We start from the raw sequence: 23,482 nt of genomic DNA on the forward strand, positions 1-23,482 counted from the left end.
TATGAATCAATCCCCCACGTAGCTGAGTAAACCTGATCAAGCGACCACACTTTTCTGAGGCCCAGTTCCCTTCTATGATAGTAATACTACTAGCGTTATTGGGAGGTTTCAATAAAATAACACTCCTGAAGATCAGTACAAAATAGGCATTAGATAAAAAAACAAGTGAATTTACATTTAAGCACCAGAACTTGAACCGTTTTACAACAGGAATATTTCTAAAATGTACTGCATACTTTCCTGCCTTATGTAAGCTAACCTTATATAAATGAGTTTGAGGTGACCATTTCATACAAACATTACTGTAGTAACTAAATGTAATACTAATCTAAAGAAGAGAGCTATAAAAAATGAGTAACACATAAAATCCAGTTTCAAGATGCTGCATCAATTGGTTGAATCTCATAAAAATAATTCTATTTAGTAGGGATTAAACATAAAATTGAATATTTAGAATAAAAAATAACAATAAAAGGAAAACAATGTAACAAAATTTGGGAGAGAAAGCTCTAAAAAATGTAATTCCCTACAAGCCCTAGATGAACAAGAGTGACAAGTTATCCCAAAAAAAGGTACACGGAACACAATTTGGGTTAGTAGAGAGAAATACCAAAATAAGTCATAAAAACGGAGTCCTAGTTTCAACTGGCCTACTTAAGTAAGAAAATGTCACTAGATAAGTGACTTAACCTGGATCTATTTCCTTACTAATAAGAAGGGCACAAAACCTACTGTGACACCCCTTACACTTTCAGGTGGACCAAGTGATAATGTTCATTAAAAAATATATATATATGCTCCTAAAGCTGTGCATAAAATACCTGATACTGGTAGCATAATAGCACTGGTACAGGCACCCTGGGGTAAATAGGTCATCCTGCTGGAAAAGTGATCAGCCTAGAAGCTCTTGCCACTCCGCCCCTGACAATCCTGAGAACTAAGGGAATCAATATTTCTGGCCCATCTGTAACACATTCAGAGAACTGCTGGCACACTGGTTAGGAAGCTCTAACTAAAATATCATATCTAATTTAAGGCACCATAAGAGAGATTGTACCATTTTCCACAATAACCAACTCTAGCAATAGGACCAAAACCAGAGTTTTACTTGCATAGAACAGTACTGCTTAGACCTAAGCAATGGCACCCATCCTAGGCCTCAAGCTTTAGAGGGCCTTGCACTGGCCTTCCTCTAACCATACCCCTGACCATGAGGCCAGTTGTGCTAAGGGCCTAAAGGATGTGCCCATCTGCAGCCTACGTGCCCCAGCCCTCATCTTGACCGGGACCCCAAAATTTCCCACCTCTTCCAGGGTCTGCTCAGGCCTCTTCCCTGAGTCAGTTCTCCTAAGGACAGATGACCCAACCAATAGTATTTACAACCCTAGGCCAAAAAATGGTCAAAGAGCTGCTGTTTGAAGGGTGTAAAGGCTGGAGTTCCACAGACATGCACATGCAAACTTCATAGTTCAAGGAGCCTGGGGAAGAGAAGAAGACCTCAGGTCAGAGGCTGGCTCTCTGCACTTCAGCTTGTTCTAAAAACAAACTCAGAGTTGGGAGGCCAAGGAGGGTGGATGACTTGAGATCAGGAGTTCAAGACCAGCCTGGCCAATACGGTGAAACCCCGTCTCTCTAATAAAAATGTAAAAATTAGCAGGGCGTGATGGCACATACCTGTGGTCCCTCAGCTACTCAGGAGGTTGAGGCAGGAAACTCACTTGAACCTGGGAGGTGGAGGTTTCAGTAAGCCAAGATCATGCCACTGGACTCCGCTCCAGCCTGGGCAACAAAGCAAGATTCTGTCTCAAAAACAAAACAAAAAAACAAACTCAGAGGAATCTGAATTCTCTGTTTGACTCTGATCTAGATTATTATGAAGTTTTATTTCATAAAGTCGGCAAATGGAACATTTTCTATTTATCAGTTAACTTGATTGATAACTTGTATAGACATATGTTTTGAGACCCCGTCTCAAAAACAAAACAAAAAAAACAAACTCAGAGGAATCTGAATTCTCTGTTTGACTCTGATCTAGGTTACTATGAAGTTTTATTTGATAAAATCGGCAATGGAACATTTTCTATTTATCAGTTAACTTGATTCATAACTTGATAGATATATGAACCTCGTCTTAGTCCGTTTAGTACTGCTATAAAGGAACACCTGAAATTGGACAATTTATAAAGAAGGTTTATTTGGTGCACAATTCTGCTGGCTGGAAGGTCAGGCATCTAGTGAAAGCTTCAGGCTGCTTCTACTCATGGCAGAAGGCAAAGGGGAGCCATCACGTGCCGAGATCACATGGTGAGAGAGGAAGCAAGTGGAGGCAGGTACCAGGCTCTTTTCCACAACCAGCTCTCTGTGGGGAACTAACAGAGGGACAGCTCACTCACTCACCCCCCACCCACGGAAGGCATTAATGTAGACATGAAGGCTCCACTCTCATGACCCAAATACCTCCTATTAGGCCCCACCTCCAATGTTGGGGATCAAATTTCAACGTGAGGTTTGGAGGGGTCAAATATCCAAACCATAGCAGATCTGTAATTTGTATCCTTGCCCCAAGTCTCAAAAATGTTAGGGATGGGCCTGAAAAATAATCTAAAAACCTTGTCCTATGAGGAATAGTTGAAGAAAATGAATATATTGAGCCTAGAAAGAGAAAAGACTGGTGGGAAGATAAAAGAACCAGCCATTTTTCACAGACAGCTAAAGAGCTATCACGTGAAAAATAAAGCAGATCTGTGTGGAGTCAGAAATGCATGCAGTAATGTTCCAATTTCATAGAATGAGATACATTTCCTAACAATAAGAACTCTTTTTAAAAAGTTAGTCGGTCATGTGAATAACTGAGTTTTCAGACAGTAAAAATGAAGAAGCACAGGATAAGTAATTACCTCCCAAGGATAATGTGGAAGGAATTCTGATATTAGAGAAACGCAGATGGCATATTCCCTGGGGGCCTATATAGCGGCAATATGAAGATACAGCTCTATATGCAGAGACTAGTGGTATGAGACACAGGCAAAACCAAAGTTACACCCTGAAGTAACCTTTCTTTCTTAAAAAGTTCCTGTCATCTTGCTCTTTTGTCACTTGCCTCCTCAAAAAAAAAAAAAAAAAAAAGGTGAATTCCTCCACTCTTCAAAATTAGTTACTAAATAGAAGACCAAAGCAGCCTTGTCTCAATGGATTTTTCACCCTCCAGCAAATCACAACCTTCTCTACTGCTACCAGCTGGATCCTGTGACTTGTCATTATTGCTGAGAACCCTGCTCCATTCCTAAAAGTGACTCTAGCACCTATCATCAACAAATGTTTATTAAGTAGGAATGCTAGAGATACAGCAGGAGCCTAGACAAAGCCCTCACCCCTTGAGTAGCTCAGAGAGAGGGGGGTTATAAATTAAACACATGGCCGGGCACAGTTGCTCATGCCTATAATCCCAGAGCTTTGGGAGGCCAAGGCAGTTGAATCACTTGAGTCCAGGAGTTCGAGACCAGCCTGGGCAACACAGTGAAACTCCATCTCTATTTAAAAATACAAAAATTAGCCAGGCATGGTGGTGCACACCTGTAATCCCAGCTACTTGGGGGCTGAGGTGGGAGGACTGCTTGAGCCCAGTAAGTCGAGGCTTCAGTGAGCTGAGATCGTGCCACAGCACTCCAGCCTGGGTGACAAAATGAGGCCCTGTCTCAAAAAATAAATCAATTAACTAAACAAATAAGCAAATAATAAATGAATATGAAGACGACAAAATGGGATGATATAAAAGAAAGAGGTGGGGGTGCTACATATACAGGTAATCATGATGGTCTCTCAGGGAGAGGAAGGAGGCAGCCATGTTGAGACTTAAAAGAAGTACAAGGCCAGGCGCCATAACTCACGCCTATAATCCCAACACTTTGAGAGGCTGAGGCAGGTGTATCCCTTGAGCCCAGGAGTTTGACACCAGCCTGGGCAACATAGAGAGACTTCGTCTCTACAAAACTTACAAAAATTAGCCTGGCACAGCAGCACGCACCTGTAGTCTTAGCTCCTTGGAAGGCTGCTGTAGGAGGATCACCTGAGCCCAGGAATTCGAGGTTACAATGAGCTATGATCACTCCATCCTGGGTGACAGGGTAAAACCCTGTCTCTAAAAAAAAATTAAAAATAAGTCAGTTTAAGTAAAAGGAACAGCAAGCACAAATCCCTAAGACAGAACGTGCTTTTATTCAAAGGGAAGGAATAATGTCATATACCACACACCCATAAGTATGGACAAAATCTAAAACACTGACAACACCAAATGTGGACAAGGATGTGGGGCAATAGGAACTCTCATTCACTACTGGTGAGGTTGTAAAATGGCACATCCGCTTGGGAAGACAGTGTTGCAGTTTCTTGCAAAACTAAACTTATTCTTAACATATGATCCCGCAATCGCATGCTTAGGTATTTACACAAGATGAAAACTTACTTATTTAAAAAAAAAAACCGCACACGGATGACTGTAGCAACTTTATCCATAGCTGCCAAAACTTGGAAGCAACTAAGATGTCCTTCAGCAGGTGAATGAATAAACTGCAGTATATCCAGACAATGGAATATTACTCAGCACTAAAAAAGAAATTAACAATCAAGCCACGAAAAGACAGGGAAGAAACTTAAATGTTTATCCTCAGTGAAAGAAGCTAGTCTGAAGAGGCTACATACTCTATGATTCTAACTATATGACATTCTGGAAAAGGCAAAAGTATGGAAACAGTAAAAAGGCTGGTGGTTGACAGGGGTTGGGGAGAGGGAGGGATGAATAGCCAAATCACAGAGGATTTTCAGCAGAGTCAAACTACTCTATAAGATACTATGATGTGGATACATGTCATTATTAATTTGTCCAAATCCATAGAAGGTACAACACCAAGAGTAAGTCTTTTTTTTTTTTTTTCCTCTCAGAACAAGTGGGAAAAATGAGTGAATCCTAATGTAACCTATAGACTTTGGGTAATAGGATCACCCTATGGACTTTGGGTGATAATGACGTTTCAATGTAGGCTCATCAACTGTAACAAATACGCGACTCTGATGTGGGATGCTGATAATGGGGGAAGCTGCATATGTGTAAAGACAAGGGGTATATAGGAAACCTCTGCACCTTTAGCTCAGTTTTGCTGTGAACCTAAAAATAAAGTCTCTTATAAAAAAAAAAAAAAGAAACTGTAGCCCAGTGAACAAAGAAGAAAAGAAGAGAGAGCAGAAGATGAGATCAGAGAAGCAGCCAGGAGCCATATCACACATTACAAACATTTTGGACCACATAATTTTTGCTGCTGGGAGTTGTCCTGTGCATTACTGGATGTTGGATGTTTGGCAGCCACTTTGGTCTCTACCCACTAGATGCCAGTAGCAACCTACCCCAATCTGCGACAACCAAGAATGCCTCCAGACATCACCTGAGGAGAAAATCTTACCTGGTTAAGACTGATATGGAGCCTCATAAGCGACCAAAATGAAGGGTTTATTTCCATGGTAAAATGTTAAGCTTTTGTTTTAGCATTAAGTGTATTGGAAAGCCAGTAAGCAGAATGATATGATCTGACTAACGTTTAACATTATTTTGGCTCCTGTGTATGGTAAGAATGAGGGGAAGGGCAGGGACAGGAGTAGAAGCAGGGAAGTCTGCTGGCAGTTTGCCAGACAACAAAGCCTACTAGCTTAGCCTAGGTTTCTCCCAGTGAAAAAAGTGAGATGTAGTCAGGTTCAGTTTACATTATAAAGGTGGAGGTGACAAGACTTAACATGAGATGAGGAGGAAAAAAGAAATCAAGGAGGAGGAAGAATCTAGGGGTTCTGGCCTGCACAAGTGGTGGATGATGACGCCACTTACTGAGATGGTAAAGACTTGGGGGAGGTAGAGGAAGAAGTTACCGACAGGAAGAGTAATTGATAGCCCTCCTTTGAGTTATCCATTAGACATCCAAGCAGAGGCATGGAGTTACATGAGTCTAGAGCTCAAGGGGGAAAAAAAGTCAGTACTAGAAATAAGAATTTGAGCCTCATCGGCATATAAATGATATTTGAAACCAAAAATTGGATGAAATCACCTGAGGGACATTCCAAATTTTCAAGGAGTGGGAAAGTAGAGCTAAACTGGCAAAAGCATATAGAAAATGAGAATCAACAACTAAGAAGTCAAAAGTAGTAAAGTTGGCCACTGTGAAATGCTGATGAGAGGTCAAATAAGATACAAACACTGAACTGACCACTAGCTTTGGCAAGATCCAGGTCACTGCAGTCTTGATTAAAAACAATTTCAGTGGAGTGGAAGAAAAAAAAGAAATCAAGGATAAGGATGATTCCAGGGGTTCTGGCCTGCACAAGTGGTGGCTGATGATGCCACTTACTGAAATGGTAAAGACTTGGGGGAGGTAGAGGAAGAAGTCACTGACAAGAAGAGTAATTCGTACGATGAGCTCAAATGACCAGGCTAAAGAATCAGTGGTGAAGAAGAAGGGACAGCAAATATAAACAACTCTTGAAATTTCTGCTGCAAAAGGAAACAAAAAAAAAAGGGCAATAAATGTAAATGAAGGGAATCCCAAGGTAGAGGTGGTTTAAAAGGCCTGATTTATTCATTTAAGGCATCAGTAGCTCAAGAGATAAAACCTTATTCCTCTCTCACCTAACCACCCAAAGATAAATGAGAAGTACAAGGCTAGGAGGCAGTTCTGCTCCACAAGATCATCTAAAAATCCATCTTATTCATTCATCTCCCGCTAAGGTGTTGCCCTCACCTTTGCAGGTTGAATAATATGCCCCATCAGTGTGTTAACATCCTACACTCTCATCTGCGAAAGGGGATAAAGAGAAAATAGAAAACGATTAGCTTCCTTTCTAAGGCCACAACCCAGAAATCACACATACCACTTATGGCCACGTCCATTTAGCCAGAATTTAGTCCACATCCAACTACGAAAAAGAAGCTAGGAAATGTAGTTTCTAGCTGGGCCAACGGGTGCCCAGATAAACCCTGAGGATCCTATATACTAAAAGGAAGCCTCAGAGAATGGCATTGGGTAGACAACTAGTTATCACTGCTGCAAGCAACAAAAGGCATGGATGCTAACTGAAAGAGGATTCAGTAAAGAGAGAATGGTATCTTAGGAAAGAAAACTGCTGGAATAGAAGACCTGCAGGCAAGAAGAAATGAGATCCAGGCACATATTTACTGCCACAGGAACAAGGTCACTTTGGTCTCTTGTCACTTCTCACATGCTTGATTTTTCAGAAGAAGGGTTATGCCTTGATTGCATTTCTAGTAAATTAAAGTAAACCTTTCCTTCCATCTACTAAATCAATTACGCAGAATATGTGTAAAAATCTGGCTTTAATTGAGCAATTCTTACTTGGGTTGTCTACCAACAGGTTGATTCAGAGCTGCTGCTTCTCCATCAAAGACAGAATGACCAAATTTCAGAGTTGGGGGAGTCTAGAAAGCCCATTTTACATGTTCAAGGTCACAAGGCTACAAAGTATCCTCTCCAATAGTACATCGCAAGTCCTCAAACTGCCAGATCATTCCACTATCTCCTTGCTTACTTATAATATTCCTTTTCATAAAATAGTTTGTCTTCCCATGAAATGAACACCTCCTGAGGGCAAAGACTCAATGACACCTTCTTACCTATCTATTTTCCACTGCTTGAAGCATGGCAGGAGATACACTGATGTACTCAGTGGATACTTTTCGGTTCACAGATACAAAGAGATGTGGTTTCCCTTATCCTACTGTGTCAGGATTGCTATTCCTACTTAATCTGGAGGGCCACTGAATATAAAATAAGAAGGAAGGTCTGTCAGATTCTCCTTAGGTAGGTCAATGGAAACTGGACCTTTGGAGACAGAAATTACTTGTCCAAAGTCACAAGCTGTTTACAACAGAGCCAAGACAAATATCCAGGTCCTCTTGACTCCAGGTTCAAAACTCATTTTCCTGTTAAAAGTTGCTCCACATTTTTGGTCTCTGTTTGATATCCTGGGTAATTACTGAACTTCACATGATATATTCTGCACAACTTCTGAAAATCCTACTCATCTTAAGAGTCCTTCAACCACCTATATTTCTCCAATGAAAGGAGGAACAAGAGTTACTGTTTCCATGCTACACACAGGGAAAAAAAGCAGTGCAGTCAAATGGCTTGCCTCACATCACAAGGCTGAAATCCAAATAAGGATTTTACTATTTTTAGGGCAAACTGATAGAATTTTCTAGAAGATTCTCTCCTAGAGTATGATGCTTATCTTTTCAAATAGAGACAAATTGAACATAACATTTCCATAACGAATGATTCACACATGCTTTTCCTCTCAATGCTTTCCATCTCCACAGCCTCCAATATTATGTATATTATAATCCAGGATATGAAATAAAATAGTAAATAGATACATAGCCGGAAGCAAAAAAAAAAAAAAAACTGTTTCTGAAAGCCAGAATTTTACTTCTATTCTGAACATTCAGATTCATGTTTTTCTCATGAGAAATTAAACGAAACACCCATTTCTCACTTCCTCTTACTTGTCCTAAAACAATCTCCTTTAAATACAATAGACCTCCCTTGTCCAGTAAAACTGAAAATATCTATTTTATAAAATCCTTACACTCTACTACCTTGGGGAATATTCCTGCTCAAGCTTCATCTCTCCAGATAGGAAATGTCTGGTTTGGTTTGTTTTTTAACCTTAAGAGAAAACTCTGTTGCCATCTCGTCTTCTTTAGGTCTACTTTTTTTGAGGTGCTATAATCAGAACCCTGTAGCTTTCCAGGTGCTGTTCACTGGTTTTATGGAAGAGCCCTTCTGCCTCCATCTCACTGTTTCACCGAGGACAGTGTGGGAACATTAGTGCCCTCCCCTATCTCCTCTGGATCATCTCACTTCACTGAAGCATCAGCTAAGGCCAAGAAACCACACAGTTTGTAGAACTGCAAGAGCCACAATGACCCCAATTCTATTTTGTTTAACTCACTCAGAACAATGGTCTTTTTTATTTGCTCACTCTTAGTTTGAGATTAATGTTAATAAACCAGCATTTGAAGTTGAGAGGCACACCAAATTTCTCAATTGTAAGATAATTTAAATCAAATACTTCAAAAAGCAGCATAATATAAAAGTCTCTGGATAATAAACTAGATCCATTTAGAAAAAAAAATTACCTTTTATTATTTCAACTCTGAGGAGCATGTCATAAAGATGTTAATGCAAATCATAAGGAAGACTTTAGAGTATATATACACACGTGGAAAATTATCCAACCCCGGCCTAATCAAAACCGGCTTTTCTCACTCATCCTTCTAAAAAACAAACAAACAAAGCCAGTACCAGTACCAAAATAGAAGTGGTATTTAAATCCAATTTATAAACATACGAACACTACCAGGAAATTATCAAGCATCAGGATCTATGAAAAATAGAAGAGAAGTCTCTTTCCACCCATTCTTAATTATCTGAAGTCAGCAAGTGATTAATAAAAATACACTACAGCATACAGGAAATCTCTCAAATTATTCTGCTTATCAGCTGTTAACTAAGTTTCAGCAAAGGAGAAAATTCTATAGCAAACAGCATACCACTCAGGAAAATAACTATAATCTGGAGGTCATGGTAATATACAATATTTTAGGCATACTTTCAGGGTAGAGTTTCTAATCATCATCATCTATCACTTACTGAGTGTTTACTGTATGTCAGAGATTGTGTTAAGCCTTAACATGTACCATTTCATTTAATCTTCACCACAACCTTTCAAGGTAGATACTACTGATATTCCCTGGTCACAAAGGAAATCTCTGAGGTCCCACGACATTAATTAGTCTGTCCAGGATCAATGTTTATAAATATCATAGCTGGTATGTGAACCCAAGTCTATCTGGCTCCAAAACAAAAATTAGTACCTTTCCAGGATTCTTAACCTTATAATGGCTATGATAGGAAATAACACATATGCTAATTAAAGTAAAAAAAAAAAAGTTAAGTCCTAAATCGGGGGTTGGAAAACTTTTCTTTTAAAGAACCAGATAATAAATACTTGAGGCTTTGCCGGCCGAGCTATGAAAGTACTCCACTCTGCTGGTGCACTGCCAAAGCGGCCACAGACACAAGAATGAATGAGTGACTGTATTCCTATAAAACTTTACTGAAGGACACTGACATTTGCGTTTTATATCATTCTCATGACATGAAATTTTATCCTTCTTTTGACTGTTTTCAACCATTTAAAAATATAAAAATCATCCTTAGCCATGGGCCAGATACGGCCTGCAGGCTAGAGTTTGCCCATCCCATCCCTTCCCTAAATAATGCAGACAAATATAAAATATTTTTTACTAAACAGTTCTTGTAACCTCCTTTGGTATTGTGAACTGATACTTTAAAGAAGTTCAAAGTCTTGTCCAGCCTTGGCATAGGCCAGTAGTCCCAGCTGTTCAGGAGGGCAACGTGGGAAGATCGCTTCAGCCCAGAATTTGGAGGCCAGCCTGTGCAACATAGCATGACCCTGACTCTATTAAATTTTAAAAAGCAGCAGCAGCAGTAGCTCACAGTCTCAATAAACTTGATCTGTCTCCAAATAATTGAAAATTCCAGGGAGTTCAAAATTGCAAGTACTACCGGTGGATTTTCTAAATAAGACAGAGCCACAGAATTTTGGAACTAGAAGAAATCTAACACGTTCTCATTCCTTATCTGTTTTTGTTGTTGTTGTTTTGAGACAGGGTCTCACTCTGTTGACCAGGCTCGAAGGCAGCGGCACAATGATAGCTCACTGCAACCCCTAATTCCTGGGCTCAAGCGATCCTTCCATCTCAACCTCCCGAGTAGCCAGGACTACAGGTGTGTGCTACTACACGCAGCTAATGGTTTTTATTTGATTTTCTGTAAAGACTGGGCCTCTCTATGCTGCCCAGACTGGTCTCAAACTCCTGGCCTCAAGGGATCCTCCCACCTCTGCCTGCCAAAGCATTTGATTAGAGGTGTAAGCCACCCTGCCCAGCCTTTATCTGCATGTTTTTTAAATTTCTGTTGCAACATTTAAAAGAGTTTGCTAGGCCAATTTGCCAGGTAATACAGGTTTGAAACTAAGTTTATACGTAATGACAACAATACTTTACATATTTAAAAATAGTTCTGCAGAGCATTTTCATATCCTTTCTATCATCTGATCCTTCACAACTCTGTAAGAAAGACAATGCAAGCCTTCTTATCTCTATTTTATAAAATGCAAACAAGCTCAGAAATGTAAATAGCTTGTCCAAGGAAGGTACACTGTCACACAGCTACTATGGGGCAGAACTGCAACCACAACCTAACTTCAAGTTCTTGCTGCCTCTTGACTACTTCCATGGACATTGGACTTCACAATCATGGGTTAAACTCGAAAAATTCTCAAGAATATTAGTCTTACTCTTTAAAAGTTCAACTATGTTAAGTTCCTTTTTGTTTCATTCTTTTGCTACCACCGCCTTATGAAGAAAACAGATGGCTAGTCCTTAACATTTATTACATGCGTCTATGATCAACATATAGTGTGCAGATAATATACTCAGGTCAGCTTGGGAAGGAAAACACTTGAATAAGTCAAGAGAGAACAAGCAACAATAAAAACATCGTTTATATAGCACCGAGAGAGACAGAAGTAGAGATGAATGTATTGCCATTAGAGTCGCAGGCCAACTTCAGAAAAGCTTTTGGTGACTGGAAAATGATACGGAGGTTGGGAAATGAACACAGAAGGAACATAACTACTGGAATTCAAACCAACATCAAAGGCTCTAAAGACAGTTGAGCCTGTCTTGCTGGTTCTTAGTCTCTCCCTAGAAAACAAAACAGTTACATAACTGGAGAAGGTTCTTCCAACTAACATTTCCTCTCTGTCCCACTTGTGTTTTTCTCCCCCACTACTTCACCCTGTCACCCACCTCAATGTGAACGATCATACAGTAAACTGGGCTTCCACCCTAGCCGTGTCCAGACAAGTCTCTGTCCAAAGTGCTGCTTTATACACGGACTGCTATAGGGACCACGGCAAGAAGATAACTGGCTTAAACACAATTCCAACCTGACACTTCCATAGAGACACTTGCTCTATGAAGCATCACCATATATCCAATTCCAAGAATGAATCCGACTCCAGACATTCCTGAAAATGTAAATCACAACATCCTAATGCCTCATATTCACAAACAGCCCCATTAAAAAGAAAACATACCAATAAGTACTCGAAAAACTTTGAGGTCATGTTGTAGTAGTAATTAAAGCTTCTCTTTCCTTCACACTCAAGTCCAAGGAACAAATATCGATTCTCAGTTAGACTTCAATGTACCCAATAAGGAAGGATATATTGAGTCACAACCATAAATATTCAAAAATACTACAACAAATCCAACTACTGATTCAAACTAGCAAACTGTGTAGACTCTTAAAGCCACCGCACTCCAGCACCATTTGCTTTTTCTTCTTCCAATAGAAATACAAACATAGACAATGTTTACAAAAGCAACCAATGTATCAGAAAAGTTATTCCCATTCAGACTGACTTAAAAGGTCTAAATCTGTGCCAAATAAAACTCTGAAAGAATAGAAAATAAAAGAGATGCTGACAACAACGCTATGGCCCAGCTGCCAGCTAGCCATGTAGCATCACGTAGCGCCCCAAGCATTTTAAAGACAGACTGTAACTGCATTCGGATCAAAATTATAATTATCTAAATTCTATTTCCTAAAAGATGACTATTAAACTGCATCCCAAGCATTCTGCTTGGGTCTCCTCCTTCTTTCCATCTTCGAGTTTCACAAACAGAAGGTGAAGCTATAAAAGGTCCAAGATAAACTAAAGCTAAGAAACCGAGTCTGATTTTCTCTCCCTACCGTTTCCTGTGTACTGCTTAAGAAAATCTTTAACATAAATATTTGATAAAGTCAACAAAACGGGAAACCAAGATACAGGGGTGGCGAGGAAGCGAGGGGGAAAAACCGTCGTCCAACATGCAGCGGCAACTTCAGTCAATTGGAAAGACGAGGGGGGAAGCTCCACGGGAGCCTAGGGGAGCAGAGACCTCTGGCCCCGCGGCGCCCACGCACACCTGGGGGCGGGACCCGCGATGTCGCCCGCGGGCAGCGGAGGGAAACGCTCCCGCGGCTCCTCCGGGAGCGCCGATGTCCCTGGAGCCCCCACTCGGCCGCTCCCGGGAGTCGCGGCTGCCGCCCGCCTTGGGCCCGGGGCGGAGAGCGCTGCGGCAGGCCAGAACGCCGTCCGAACGCCCGGCTCGCGGAGGCCGCGGGGAGCGCGGGGCGCGGGCGCGGGAGGCGGTGGGCCCGCAGCGCCGTCCGCCCCGGGAGGCCGGGGAGATGGGGCTGGGGGCGAGGGGACAACCGAGAGGCTCCTCCGGGAGCATGCGATCCGGAACCCTCACTCTAAAAAGAATATTTTCTAAGAAGGAAAGAGAAGCGCCCGCAGCCTTCCCCGCGGGGCCTGCCCACGTCACCGGCGCCCCCGGCCCTCCCGCGCGCCCGCCTTACCGAGCCCCGCGGCCCCGCCGCGCCGCCGCGGCGTCCCTGCGCCCCGCTGGCCGCTCCGTGTCTGCCCTCCGCGGGCCGGGCCCGACGCCCTCCGCCCGCCGCCGCCGCCAAGCGCCGCCCGCGCCGCCGAGCCTAGCACCTGGCCGCCGAGGGCAGCCGCGGGGGCTCGGCCGGGCGTCCCCCGCGCCAGCGCCTCATCCCGCCTCGCGCCCCGTCAGGCTCGGGGGCGGGGGCGCCGGGCCGCGGCCTCCAAGTCCCCACCTCCGGCACGCACCGCGCTCGCCCTCCCGCGGCGGAGTCGGCCCCCGGGGACGCGGGTCCTCGGGCTCCAGAGCCCCTCACCCTGACGCCTTCGGGCCGCCCCCGCAGCGCCCCCGCCCAGCTGGCCGGCGCGTGCCCCCGCCGGAGCCCGCCGCCCGCCCAGCCTCCGCCTCCTCCGCTCCGCCTCCTCCTGCACCCGCGACGCCCGCAGCGGGGAGAAGAGGCGCGCCGCCGCGGCCGCGGGCACGAGCACGCGTGAGGAGGGCGGAGGGCGGGCGGCGGGCGGAGCGGGCGCGCGGCCGAGGGGGCGGGGGCGCGCCGAAGCCTCGCCTGCTGTTGTCCCGGGAGCGCACGTGCGCTGCGGGGGGGCGGCGAGAGGCGCTCGGCGGGTGCCCCTGGGGGGCTGGGGGACAGGGAACCCAAAGTGGGCAGAGACGCTGCCTGAGAGGTCCCGACGTAGGCTGTTGCCTCGGCCCCTGCATTGTGCTGCGGTGCAAAAATAAAAAACCGACCGCCGCAGCAGCAGCAGCAGTAGCACCGGGAAGAGGCATCCTCCGAGACTACGGCAGTGGCTCCTCTCTACTCCCAGCTGACCCCAGAACACTGTCACCCCGCCGCGGAGGAGAGGGGGCGTTGCCTCAAGTCAGGAAGATCCTCGCCTCTCCATCCCTTGCACATTTGGGTCTAGAATGGACGCGCCCCGGTTATTATTTGGAATCCGGGGGCCTAAAAGTTCCTTCAGTTGGCTTCTTCATTCAGAGTTATGGACCAGAAAATTGAAAGTGGCATGGCAGGGGAGAGAAAGGAAAAGAAAGGGTGAAAGAGTGGCCAACCTGAAGGTGCATGGCTAGACTGAAAAGAGGTTTTGGAGACAAGGGAAGGAGCTCACTGGGAACCCCCTGCCTGTGGATGGCACTGCCCTTGGTGCTTTCCCCTGTTCCTTTTGTTCAGCCCCCAAAGGCGGTGCAGCACTTCCACCTGCAACGACCATCTGTGTCACAGAATACAGGAAAGATATCTTGACATTCTGCCGCGTTCTATTTTCATTTTTTTCTTTCAAGTATGTACCTTTCACTCCTGACTCAGTTTGGTATCTAAATACATGTTGGGGGTGGTTAACCTACAAAATTCACTCTTATTCTCAAGCCTACCGATGCCAAATACTGCATCATCTAATGTCACTGCAGTAATTTGGGTCCACTCAGCATTTAGTCATTTCAATGGGAGTCATTGAATATAAAACGTGGCCTTGACCGCGATTAGCAGAATTTCAAGGGCATACGTGAAGCAGGATTTCACCACATCCTGGAGAGAAATTAGGGAGTGAGCATGCACAATAATCCCACTCTTCCAGCTTCAGTGTAATCAAAGTTGCTTTAAAGAACAAGTACTAGGGAAGGGATGGAATGAGAGGATTTGCCTAGAAGCAGAAACTAGGATGGGAACATTTGAAAGAAGCCAACTTGAAAAAATGCATTGCAGCCCTCTGCTGGAAATAGTCAGGTGCACTTGAGATTCATAAGGGTCTTCACGGATACCTCCTAAGTGCTACAGAAACAGCAAGGTAAAGAACAAAAACTAGAGACCTTCGACTTCAGCATAGTAAGGCCATAGTTTAAAACTCTTCTTTCACCAAACTGCAGCAATTCCCTGGGGTTCATCTTCGGGCCACAGAGAGCCATCTCTGCCAGAGAGGGACAGGTATGGATTAGGTAGCTTTTGTTGTTCTAGGGGTTTGTTGAGCATTAAACACAAACATCCTGTGACAGCAAGAGGAAGTCGTGTGGGACAGAAAACCAAGTCACTATGAGAAGCAAGTTTTGCCCAAGGCCCCAGTCTCTTGGCTACTCAATGACAATATGCATTCTTTTCAGAAATCCTTCACATCCCACAATTTCACCACCGCACCCTGAAAGTCAGCCACAGCAGCTGAATGGATGTTAAATGGTTTATGGTTAAGTGGTGGAGGTACATAATATATAAAGGAGCTAGGACTATGCATACATTGCATGACACAGATATTTTACTTCAGAGCCTCTAAACATTTTCATAACTTTTTCTCCTTATATGTAGTATATCTAGTTTATAGAAGAGAACAAAGGGATGCCATGTGTGTTTTCCGAATATTAGAGGTGTTTGAGCAAGTTTCAGGGTGCTAATGATGCTCCTTAACCTCATTCTGAGCCAGCACTCCCTCTCCTTGGGCCACACTGTCCAAATGTCCTGTGTCCTAGTTATTATTGCCAAACCTGCATATGAACTGGAAGTTGTGATTGCTGGGCAACTCTGCAGCCATCTGCCCTTGGCATTTCAGATGTTTATAATCAATTACCTCTGTCCTAATAACACCCTTAATGATTAAATACATAAATCACAAAAAATTGCAACATTCCTTATAAAAGAAAAAGTCTGTCCAATGTTAAATAACTGAATGTGTAGCTTATATATGGTTTGATTCAATATGTACAAGGTGAGGGGTAGGAGGGGAGGGAAAAAACAAATTCCCCCTCTTGCCAAAGCTATTGGAGACCTCAGCCTGGCCTCCTTGCTCAGTCTTGGCACTGCTGTCTGCCGGGAGGTAGCATCTGGGCTCACTCCCGGCATCTCAGATCTGTTGCATTGCAGTCCTCTCCAGATGCTGAAGCAGCGTCATGGTGCAGACAAGTAGGGCCAGTGAGGAGGGCAGCCACACAGAGGACTGCAATACGTACCTAACCTTGAGTTTGAAAGACGGCCTGGGAATTGAGCAAGGGAGAGAGAAGCTTATTTCCATCCCCAAATTGAGAATGCTCAACAGCTGTATTGAGAAAAGTTGCTGAAAGTAGGCCAGGTTTCATAGAGAATTTTAATAGAGAATTTTCCCAAAGCGACAATTGACATTGTCTTGCTTATTTATTCTTTCCTGGCCAAAGCGCCAGCCGCATATTGTGTCCCTATTAAAAAGAGATGTCAAAAAAAGATGTGTTGTCTGTCTGTGGCATACTCCTTGCTAGTATTGACGCCCGTGAAATAGCCCCTGAAAACATGGAATCCATGCCCACCACCATGGGCAACATTTTAAGGAACACCAGTACTACTGTTCACTGAGATATTACTAATCCCTGATGCATTCATTGAAATGATAAACTTTCCATCTTCTCTCCTTTCCCTATCACATTTTCATCATGAGCCTCTATCACAGTAATTTAGAACTCTGTGTTATTCTCCTATGAAATTTTTTTTTCAGTCTTTTTTTTTTTTTTTTTTTGAGACGGAGTCTTGCTCTGTCACCCAGGCTGGAGTGCAGTGGCGCAATCTCGGCTCACTGCAAGCTCCGCCTCCTGGGTTCACGCCATTCCCCTGCCTCAGCCTCCCGAGTAGCTGGGCCTACAGGCGCCCGCCACCACGCCCGGCTAATTTTTTTTATATTTTTAGTAGAGACGGGGTTTCACTGTGGTCTCGATCTCCTGACCTCGTGATCCGCCTGCCTCAGCCTCAGTCTTTAAACCTTAACACCAACTCCACCTATTGACATGTCCACTTTTGAATGGGGTCCTTGGCCTCCTCTGTGATTCTATCTGCTGCCTGCCCCAGGGCTCTGACCATGGGCCCCTCCTGTTCTCTTTCTACACTGCCACCCTAGGCAGCATCCTCCAGCAAGGCTTTAAGTAGCCTCTACTTTTAACCCTGGCCTCTCCCCAGCACTCCACCCTCTTATAGCCTGCTGCCTCCAGGCATCTCCATTTGGATATCTCCCACTGCATGTGTCTCAAACAGAACTTTTGATTTCCATATTGTAAACAAAACCCAAAACCTCCAAGTCTTCCTCATCACAGAACAAAAAATATCTCTTCCTTTCAATCACCACGTTCATTTTAGCAGCAAACCCTTCCAGGTCTACCTTCAAATGATACGGAACCCCATCTCATCCTTCTCTCTTAACCAAGAACACCCATGTCTGCCCTCCCCATAACTTTCTCCTGGGTGGCTGTGACAGATGAACCATCACCTTGCTTCCACTTTTTCCCCTCCATGGTCTAGCCTCTACACAGCCACCAGAGAATTTATTGTAAAGCACTGGTAAGATAATGTCCTTGTTCTTGCCCCAAACACTCCAGGGCCCTGTGCTTCTAATCACACTGCAATAAAATCTAAAGTCCTTTCCCAGCCTTTCAAGTCGCTTCAGCCCTGACTCACCAGTTCAGTTTTTTACCTTTTGCCATTCACTCTGCCTCAGCCACACCCACCTCCCTCCTGAAGTTTCTCAGACCTGCCAGGAAGACTCCACCTTCCTGGCTTTTAAATTAACCTTCCTACTACTATATAAAATAGTTCTGCCTGCTCTCTTCCCTTACTCTGCTTCTTTTTTTTCTCATAGCACTTATCACTACATGATTATGTTGTGTAATCAATATTTATTATTGGACTCTCTTCCTAAAATGTAAGCACCATGAGGGCCTGGACTTTGTTTATTCACAAATGAATATATTTATGCCAAATGAATACATAAATGGTACTATCAGGGTGCAAAGTCTCTATACACACTTCTTACCTGCTGTTGTTTATTGCTATGGATCTATCTTTATACTTATTACAAGTGGAAACAATTGCAAAGTGTAACATTATGTAATTTAAATTTCCTCTACTTTCAACTCTGACCCCTCCCCAGCCCTCCAGCCTCACATATTCCACAATAAAATTGTATCATTTGCAGTGCACTGCAAGTCAAATCAGGACAAACTATACTGAAAATCTAAGAAAATGTCAAGATTCAGCAGAGAAAGGTACATATTACATGAGAAATTTAGTATCTGTAGGACAAAATCACAGTCTAACCTTGCAATTAGGTTTTAATATGTAGAAGTTAAAGGCACAGAAAAAGCCAAACTATATGAATTGGCTTCTCAATCCAAACTGAAATAATCACCATGGTGAGAAAGAACATAAATTTTTGGAGGACAAGTTTCCCTTTCATTTTTTATCTTATCTCGCTATGTAATCTTGGACAAGGCAATTAACATCTGTTTTCCCATCTGTAAAATGGGCTTGCCCGCTGTCCTCTTTAATTGGGTATCATAAAGATAGAATGACTTAATTATTATAAAAATGTTTTAGAAGAAAGGAGTTTTGCAAGTGAACAGTGATTATTATTACTTTCCAAACTTCTTTGTGTAATATTTTGAAAATGAGGAAGAAATAATATATTTTTTCAGTGTATCCAAAGACTCAAGTAAATCAGCATTTCTAAATCATGCAGTACTTCCAAAATTATCAGAAAAAGCTTTTGGAAGTTGCGAAGCAACCTGTAGAGTCACCCAAGTATATCACCTACCGTGGGAGGCTCTATATACCGAAGCATTATGAGCAACAACACGTAATCCATTATATAGTCAGAGTGCACTATGACCAGGAAGTGAAAGGAATAGCACGGAAATGCAAGCACCTGTGTAAAGTATTAATTCCACTTCTTATATATAATGTGGAGATCCTTGAAAGAATGAATGAACAAAGAGGTAACTATAACATTTCTATATATGACATGCTTAAGGGGCGGCAAAATGTTTGGAAGGGGAAAGAGATCTAGGGGACATTTTGAAGCTCCGTCTCCAGCAAGCATGCTGCTTTATTTAGAGCGTATGTTTAATTGAGGTGACTTGGAGGAAGCTAAATCTCCCATTGGTGGCTGTGACAGTGGTGAGAAGTTGCTGTTACTCGTAAACACGCACGCGCGCACACACACGCACACACACACACTTTACTGTAAACACATTGAATGCTCCACTCCTCCCTCCAAGCTTGGCCTGAATCAGCACTCTGCTCAGTGATGCTCCCAACCCCAAAGGCTTTTATTAGATTAAAGAACAGAAACCAGTGTTGAGGAAATGCATGGGAAAGTGACTTGGGAAAGCTAGAGATCAAAGAGAGGTCATTCAACTCCAGGGTGGCTGCTTTCCCAGGGTGCTCCCAGCAATTCCCCTCCCACGATTTTGTCTTTTATGGCTTCCAGTTTCCAGAACTTAATGCATCTCAGAAGGTCTAAAACATCTGTGTTTTTCTGCTATATTCAAAATACTTGTTGGCGGAGGATTTACCGATGTTTCTGACATTGCATGCAGTAGATGTGATGTTTCCTGGGCAACTTGAGAACTGTAGTAGGTAATGCTATATGGCATTTTATTATTTTTTAAAATCACTTGTACTTGGCTTGGGAAGTTATCTTGTATTTAACTTTAAGCATAGATGATCCCTGGATATACTGAGGGCTAGGGGACATAATATGTCAGACAAAATAATAAAACTACCCTATCCAAATATTATTCTCCTGTTCCCTACTTAATTTTTTTCTCTTACGTATTTCATGCTGAAAACAAACAGCATTACTCCTCAGAGTGATATAAAAGGCCAGTCTCAGGCAGAGCTGATAACAGCCTCGAACTGACTCGTTGACTCCTTGTTTCCCCAGTCATGGTCTGATTTTAAAAGTACTTATCTGTAGTTCTTGATTGATTAAAAAAAAAAAAAAGCAACGACTCTCTTACTCATGGTAACAGAATGCTTTGTTAAAGAATACTACAACAGTGATAGGTTGGGTCAAACAGTTGAGAAAATTATAATTTAGGCAATTCAGAGTTTTCTGTGCACCTTTCAAAAGAAAATTTAGTGCTTTATCAAATATGAGGCACTATTAATTTTGAGAGAAATTCAGGCACAGAGAGATTCAAAACCTATCTAAAATTCAGTCTATGCTTTATGATAATAAAAAAGAGATATCTCTTTTTTGTAAATATGTGTTGATGACCAGGTCACACAAAACGAGACAATACTTTTTTAGAGATGGGGGTCTCGCTGTGTTGCCCAGTCTCATCTCAAATGCCTGGGTTCAAGCAGTCATAGCTTGGATTACAGGTAGGTACCACAGAAGCCAAGGCAAGAGGATCACTTGAGGTCAGGAGTTTGAGACCAGCCGGGGCAACATAGCAAGACCCCATCTCTAAAATATATAAATAAATACAATTTAAAATATTTTTAATGTTATCCGTGCATTTCTATGCATCGCAGGAGAAAGTCCATCAGAAGAGTGCAATCCCTCTCCACTCTCTTTTGTCCCCTCTGTTACTGGAGGGGAGAAGACGAAGGGTCCTTACCTTTACATTTCCACCACTGCCTCTAGTTACCATACCTGGGGCAGCTGGCTGTAATTCTTTCCATGCCCACAAGAACACAGCATTAAAAACAAAGCCACATTCAAGTACAGTGACTCCAGCTAAGCTGTGGCATGTTGATTAGCCAAACCATTGGCATTTCACATGCCCAGTCCTTGCTGTTCTTTGATGGGCAAGTAACCCTGAAGAAGAGAGTAATTTTTCCATCGTCACCCATTTTATAACTACTAGCCCTGCTTCTGGGCTGGCTATCACATCTTACGCCTCCCCAAATCCTCTGGTGCAATTTTTTGGGAGAGTTAAAACCTCCTCAATGTCACCTTGGTACTATAATGATGTCCTTTGACAGAAGAAACAAAGTCAACCACCATGTTCTCCCTGAGAAGTTCAGGAAAGTTTGATTCTTCCTTTTCCAAAGGAGAAAAGTATCTTCAAGGAGTTGACTAAATCTTACTCAGAAGCATCCTTCTTCATTAAGTTCTCATCTGTATGGTACCATGCTGGAAGCTGGGCAAAGAAAAGCAAATAATGAGACCCTTCCATTTCTCTATGCTTTGAGTTTAAGATCGACAAAACCCACAAAAGCTAATCTCTGAGTATACAGACATCAAACAGCTGTGCAAACGTTGGACAGATGCATAAATTAAATACAAAAGTAAATAAAGTATTTACATTATGTACAAGTCATGCAGCTGCTGTTATTACACTCCACAAAGGCTCCAGAGAGAAGGAGGGACATTAGGCTGAGCAGATTGTCTTTTTCGGTCAGGGATGGTGTCAGCGGGAAGGAGCAGAAAGGTCACACATGGCTCGAGGAACAAAGACAAACTGTTACATAAACTCTTGTCTGCTGGTGCACAACCTCTAAACGTAGTCTTCAGAATGAAGCAACTTTGTTTCTCAGAAATAACTTTTATATGTCAGACTATGCTTTTAGGAATCTGTGTCAGTAACTAATTTTAAAGTGTCAGGGATGGCCCCATGGCCAGCAACAGCAGGAACACAATGAGGTGACCTAAGAGATCACAAGAACTGTCCTACCTCAAAGACTACCTTGATATTCTACATGTGTCCAGGGTGGGAGAAATAAAATGAATGACAGTAGCCCATTGCCATTGGAAACTCTGCCTGGTATCCTGGTGCCATGGAAATGTCCTCATTCTTCTCTATGGAGGAAGCCAGGATGCAGTGTAGCTTTGTTTAGCCTAGATTCCCATACTCTACCCCTGGAACATAGGACACATGAATGATTGATGAATTACTAAGCAGCTCATGAACCTCTCATTACTTTAGGAGATAAAAGGGAGGATAGCCTTTTGTGTTTATGTTACATTAAAATATCATTTTTATTCAGAATACCCTGTAGAGTGTTCTATATTTGAGAAAAACAAAAAGATTTTAAAAGAGAGAAAACAACACAAGCCCCTGGTTTAAAAAAATTAGAAATGGCAGTAAAATGGAAAAATTCATAACTATAATTCAGAGGTAATCGTTATTAATATTTTGGTACATATCTTCTACATGTCTTCGTGTACATGGATATATATAAAAAATTTTAACAGAAACAAGATCATACTGAAAATAATGCATGCAATCTGCTTTTTTCCCCTTAATGCCTTTTCAACTTTTCTTGTCAATAAATATTTCTACAACATTATTTATATATAATCATATGTCTATGCCATACTTTTTAGTCCCCTGCTGTTGGACATTTCTAGTGTCATGATTTTTTTTTTTTTTTTTTTTTTTGCTTTAACTTGTAATGGCTGGTGGATCAATCTTATCACTAAAGGTGTGTGCACATCACAGACTTCTGAGAGTCAGAATTCTTCCCACACCCACCGGCTGATACTTAGAATTCCATGCCTAGTGCCTCGGTCCTTTGCCTTAAGGATTTTTTTTAGTTAAAATGTGAGTCCCAGGAGAGCTGTTTCTTAAAACACTATCTGACACTGATTTCCCATTTTTCCTTGGGAAGTCCCGAGGAGAGTCGCAAAGACTGGTTTTATGCTGAGGTCTTGGCCCTGGGCCTTGGCTGATGAAACCAGAAAAGTCCCCAAGTTGACGTATGTTCTGGTAGAACTGTTACAATTTTAAAATTGACTAAACTCCTTGAGCAGTTGGGAACACAATTAATGCTGGCTGGTACTAATTATTGCCTAAATTCAGTTTATTGTAGGAAATAGGTTCAGTTCTTAGCATACTCCCTCAGGACCTGGTCCACATATTCATTGATATTTACTCCCAAATACTTTATATTTGTATGGTTTTCTGTAAATATGAATCTATTTACCTTGTAGCCTATCTTTATTACTGCATGGTCATTGAATTAAACTTATTCAGACCTCAATTTTTCATTTCACTTCTAAACAATATAACTGTGATCAGTCATATCCCAGAATTCAGGACTGGTACTGTAATCCCCACCGAGATGGTATAGTTCTTTTTATCTGCAAATCCAGGATTTTCTTTAACCCAACACACATGTCTGTGAGGTGTTTTATCACAATATAACATACCTGGTTA

At 42.6% G+C, this 23,482-nt stretch overlaps 1 protein-coding gene across 4 annotated transcripts in view; it reads right to left on the bottom strand.

Annotated features, from left to right (window-relative positions):
• ARHGAP32 (Rho GTPase activating protein 32) overlaps positions 1 to 14,008 on the bottom strand; it is a 307,318-nt gene extending 293,310 nt beyond the window's left edge. The window contains exons 1-2 of one of the 4 annotated variants that reach the window (XM_063635649.1): positions 13,554 to 13,740; positions 1,675 to 1,799 (exon numbers count right to left, since the gene is read on the bottom strand). The gene's annotated coding sequence lies outside the window, so the exon portion shown is untranslated. Of the gene's footprint in view, positions 1 to 1,674; positions 1,800 to 13,553; positions 13,741 to 13,827; positions 13,847 to 13,895 lie in introns of those variants that run through there. The other 3 variants (XM_055273718.2, XM_055273719.2, XM_055273717.2) reach the window with 3 other exon arrangements.
• Positions 14,009 to 23,482: the final 9,474 nt, after the last annotated feature.

Source organism: Symphalangus syndactylus, chromosome 3 (assembly GCF_028878055.3).
Source record: "Symphalangus syndactylus isolate Jambi chromosome 3, NHGRI_mSymSyn1-v2.1_pri, whole genome shotgun sequence".
In the NCBI taxonomy this organism is placed as follows: domain Eukaryota; kingdom Metazoa; phylum Chordata; class Mammalia; order Primates; family Hylobatidae; genus Symphalangus; species Symphalangus syndactylus.